Here is a 6,000-nt window from a genome sequence, read left to right on the forward strand (position 1 = left end):
TCTAATTGAATATAATTTAATTAGATTTAGTTTGGACTTGATTGGATCAAGTCCAACTGGTTTATTGGATAAGCCAAGTGTAAAGAAAAACTAGTCCTAGTTCAATTAGAACTTGGGTCAACCTAATTTCTAATTCGATTAAAAAATTAAATCTAATTTAATATGATTAAATTAGATTCTTAATTATGTTAAGATCTATTTTAATTAGGTTGATTTGGTTTTGATTTGATTTAGTTTGAGAAACCAAATTTGAACAAGTCATAGGTTGATTCCTTCCTCCATCTGTGAGTTTTTTGAGAGTATCTCATATCTAAAACTCTTTCTCCTACTCATCTTTGGAAGAGTCTAAATCAAGAAGAAAGAGGCATCTGATCGACCATCGAAGAAGGATCAGCACGGTACTAGCATACTGTGCTGATTTTCTAGACCAAGACTTCTGATCGTGATTTGTGAGCTCGTGTGGATAACTCCTAGAGGTCGGATGTGTGTGCGGCTCATAACATCATCTTCAAGCTTGGATCAGCAAAGTTAGAACATCTAACTTGCAAGGTAATATATTTGATCTATTATATTATACAGTATAGAAATATGTTGATATGATCAACATGTAGTTCTTGATTTTTATATTGTAATTTTTGATTTAATACCATCTAATAATCATATAATAAAATTTTAGATCTAAGGATTCTCTAATTTTATAAGATAAATTTTAATTTATTTTAGTCTTCTGCTGCCTGATCTTGAAAAAATTTCAAGATCTAACCCTGAAACCCTACATTGGTTCCTTCATCGAACATCCTTAGCAATTGGTCATCTCATAACCTAACCAGGTCAAACCAAATTGAATCCAATTCAATTAGATTTGATTCAAAATTCAATGCTCAATTATATTAAGTTAATTAGCAATCTAATTACTAATCAATCCTCCTATAATTCATCAATAATTAGCGAATTGATTTATTGCAACTTGTATATAAAGTTAATCATCAATCGAATTGACTGTTTTATCACAAAATAATTTTTAATCATTGATCAGTCATATGATCAGTCAGAAACTTCTTTTGAGTGTGACCCCATAGGTTTGAACCTAAGCCAGTAGTATAAGAGCAATCTTTCTATACCAATCAAAGTGACCATCTAGCAATGATACCCAACGTCCGTCATTCGACCAATCAAAAAATTTTAATTAATTCTAAAAAAATTTTGATTGGTGGAGTGATGTCATCTGATCATATCAGATAAGAATCCCCAAATTTCTCCTATTGTTGGTGCCAACACTAGATAAGCACAGTGAGATTGGCGCCCCACAGTCCAAGTTGATCAAGGGATCAGAGTCCTCATCTCATGGGACTCTATCCTTATCCACTTGGGATGCATGCCATATCTGAATATGGTGCCCACTTTGAGGCTCAATTTAGTAGGTAGACACTCCATAAAAAATCTCCAATGATCTCTTGCCAAGTGGCCTTCAGTCCAAGGTCCATGGGTCAATGTTTGACCAATGTCCTAAAATAAAATGGCAGGTGACAGAAATTAGCAGGTGTTATCTTAAATTCATCTCATAAATTAAGGCAAGCTCTTTTTAAGCTAGACTAGCTCCAGTCAGACTGTGAGGAACTTTCTCAAGGTTCTCTGGGTGAGTCAAATCATAATTGGCTTAGTCGAGATGAAAAAGATTACACGAGGAGAAAGTTAGGCTCAATCATGTGCTAGCACGATTTTCTTGAACCTAATTGGATCTAATCCAAATCAATCGAACTGAACTAGCTCAATTGTTGACATTCATACCCTAACTTTTATTTGTGTGACCCAATTAGGTTCATTTTTGTATGGTAATGAGACATGTCGTGATCTCATCATCGACATCATCGAAACTCCTTTTGATGGACCAGAACTCTTCTAATCCAAACAATCAGAATGATCGATCATCAAGATCATTCTAATTGCTCCAAAATCCATCAGTGATACCTAGCAGTATATGGTGGCAACCCATCAGAAATGAAGATGAACTTCTCGATGCAGCTACCTGTGTGATTGAGTTCTTGTATCATGAGTCCCGACTGAATTAGGGTTAAGGTGAACTCGTCAAACCCAATATCAGTCATATGTATCAATCGATCGATCAAGTTCGATGTGAAATCTTAATGAAAAACTCTTTTCCATTATTTCACTCTGCCATGCATGGGCTTAAGGACTCAATCTTTTGATCATCATAGGACTACTCTTATCTACCGAGGTTGATAGATCCCATCTTGGTGCAATCCAGTTTCTACAATGAATATGCTACAACCAACATACACCTCAGGGTTCTGAATGGCTAAGAGACTGAGTTATGGTGTAGTCAAACTATAACATACTCAAGGTGAACTGTCAATGTACCTCAGGTCAAAGAACTAGGCACACAGCTGTAGCATCGAGCTAGTCATCGATGAGAAGGTAGACTTCCTTATGACTGCTTGAGGTGGTCACACTCAGTACTCTCATTCTCAATGAATATCTATACTCTCGCTCTGGTGTCTCCACACCATAGACTCAAGACACATCTATCCTAAGAAAGTGATCGTACACCAATCTTCCAGATCGATCACCATCCTTATGATGATCCTATAGTCAGGAGCTGTTTATGAGTTAGTTATGTAAATTCATGCCTTAAATTTTTAACTCTTGAAAATATGAATTAATATTCCTACTAACTCAAAGGATGTATCACAGACATAATATATACAATGTGATAGTAGAATAACCCTTTTATTCATTTATAATCAAAATTATAAATTTTCCTTACATTTGTACAGAAATGTGTCAGCCAATCTGGCATCTAGGGCACACATCTAACACTGGTACCACTCTATTATGATAATATTAGGGCCATTATTCAAGCTAAGGAATCTAGATCTCATCAGAGATCCAAGCATATCCTCAGATGCTTCCACCTCATTCGAGAAATTATAGAGCGATAAGATGTTATCCTCGAACGAGTAGACACTAAGAACAATATAGCAGATCCATTTACTAAGGCCATACCACAGCAGCTATTTAATTACCATCTTGATTGTATGGGATTGAAATACAAAGGTAATTAGCTTTAGTGCAAGTGAGAGATTGAAAGAAGAGTGTCCTACAAGCCAATTGCATGTAAGTTACAATGGAACTTTTTTTTATAATTTTTCAACTTATGTAATTATATTTATTATTTGATAATAAAATGAGATATTGATTCATCATTTTGGCTGCATCTTATTATGTCTAATATTATGATGAACCCCAAAAATTAGGATAATAATTTTAGGAGACATGAATGGATCATATCAGTGAGATCTAAAATTCTAAAATTCTAATCTTAAATATTCTTGATCATGGGAGCATTGAGTTGGAGATCAGTGTTTCAAAAAGACTGGCACATCCTGTGTATGCTCGACAGAGAGGATAGTTGATCTCACTAGCTACTTGTGTAGGAACACTAATACAAAGATGTAGGTGCTCATTTAGATATGAGTCCATTGAATTAACTTGACAGGGAAAACATCTTATGGAAGCCTTACTTGCATATCAAAGATGGTTCTCTAAGTGGAAGTTGTGCAAGTGATCCTTAGACCTGAGATTGTCATAAAATCTTATGCACATGAACCTATATTTTAGTTCATACCCAGGCATAACATTAAAATATGTATGGGATGTTCTGGATATGGTGGAGTGTGTATGAAAGTTATAAGTCAGTCAATATGGAATCGATCACTCCTAGTAAGAGGAGATCATATCCAGTGAATTCTCATCTCTAAATGACTCAGAAAAATTTTTTTGACCAAAAGTAGGATAGAGATTAGAAAGAGTTTCTAATACTTCATCATTGGAATCATCATTGATTGATAAAGAATCAATATAATATACGTTTGAGTTTGACATTATTCCATACTCATGAACATATTCGAGATGCAGGGATGATCGATGAAGGAAAAATCGCCATTTTTCTTTGTAGGATCTTCCAGATTTCATCAAATCTGGGGCAGAATAATTTAAAAATTTTATCCTATGCTATTTCAATCTAATGTCTGTTAGATCTAATTTTATTATTTGATATTTAAAATCTAAAATTAAATCTAAAAGTATGAGAAGTATAGACAAACCTCAAGGGTAATCTAATTATCTTATAGATGATCTCACACAGTCCGAGGTTCTGATGTAGCCACACAAGCGCCTGGCCTCTATCGATATCCACTCAGGTAGGACCTAGAATGTCTTCTCTTCATAAATCTACACTCCAAAAATCAGATCTCTATCTGATTTGGAAGTACTTCATAACTCCTTCTGAAGTTGGAGCAGCAACCTGTCGAAGATGTCCTACAGCCTTCCTGTTCCAGATGTCACCATGCCTTTTCCTTGCACCAGATGAATGTCCAACTCCTTGGACATGAAAAGGGGAGATAGGAGAGCAGGGAGGACATAGAGAAGAAGGGAGGGAGCAGCTATTTTTGGGTTTTGTGCATAAAACAACTTTTTTTTTTTTGAAATCCTAGGCACAGAAGGATATATAGATCCTATATGCTGCGCAGTGCCACATCATTCAACCAATCAAAAAATTTTAATAAATTCTGAAAAAATTTTGATTGGTTGCTTGATATCATTTGATCACATCAGATAAAAACTCAAGCCTCTATCTCAAAGTTGGCACCAACACTGGATAAGGACAAAGAGAGGTTGGCGCCAAAGAGTCCAATCTTATCAAGACTCTCCAACCTTATCCACTTGGGGTGCCCACTTAATCCAATTGGGCTCGCATCATAATCTGATTATGGTACCCAATTTGATGTGGTTTGGCTCCATAAAATTTTCCAATAAGCTCTTGCCAAGTGGCCTTCAATTTAAGATCCATATGTCAACTTTTGACAAATATCCTAAAATGAAATTGGCAGGTGACAGGAATTAGCAGGTACTTATCTTAAATTCATCTCACGAATTAAGACAAGCCTTTTCTGACCTGGACCAGCTTCATTTAGATTGAGAGAAATCTTCTCAAGATTCTTTGGATGAGTCAAATCACATTTGGCTCAGTAGAGATAGAAAAGATTATACGAAGAGAAAGTTAGGCTCAATCGTGTGCTAGCATGATTTCCTTGAACCTAATTGGATCTTATCCAAATCAATTGGGTTCACCCAATTGATGACATCCAGACCCTAACCCTTGTTTGTGTGACCCAGTTAGGTTCAATTATGTATGGTAATGAGACATGTCGTAATCTCATCATCGACATCATCGAAACTCCTTTTGATGGACCGGAGCTCTTCTGATTCAGACAATTAGAATGATCGATCATCAAGATCATTCTAATTGCTCTCAAAATCCACCAGTAACACCTAGCAATATATGGTGGCAATCCATCAGAACTGAAGATGAACCTCTCGGTGCAGCTACCTGTGTGATTGAGTTCCTCTATCATGAGTCCCGACTGAATTAAGGTTAAGGTGAACTCGTCAAATCCAACATCAGTCATATGAATCAATCGATCGATCTGAGTCCGATGTGAAACCCTAATGAAAAACTCTTTTCCATTATTTCACTCTGCCATGGCCATGGGCTTAAGGACTCGATCTTTCGATCATCATAGGACTACTCCTCTCATCTACCGAGGTTGATAGATCCATCTTGGTGCGACCTAGTTCCTACAATGAATATGCTACAGCCAGCATACACCTCAGTGTCCTGAATGGCTAGGAGATCGAGTTATGGTGTAGTCAAACTATAACACACTCAAGGTGAACTGTCGATGCACCTCAGATCAAAGAACTAGACACACAACTGCAGCATCGAGCTAGTCATCGACGAGAAGGTAGACTTCCTTATGACTGCTCGAGGTGGTCATGCTCAGTACTCTCATACTCAACAAATACTTGTACTCTCGCTCCAGTGTCTCTACACCATAGACTCAAGATACATCTATTCTAAGAAAGTGATCATACACCAACCTTTCGGATCGATCACCATCCTCATGATGATCCTATGGT

The sequence above is a fragment of the Elaeis guineensis genome, chromosome 11, assembly GCF_000442705.2.
Source record: "Elaeis guineensis isolate ETL-2024a chromosome 11, EG11, whole genome shotgun sequence".
Classification (NCBI taxonomy): domain Eukaryota; kingdom Viridiplantae; phylum Streptophyta; class Magnoliopsida; order Arecales; family Arecaceae; genus Elaeis; species Elaeis guineensis.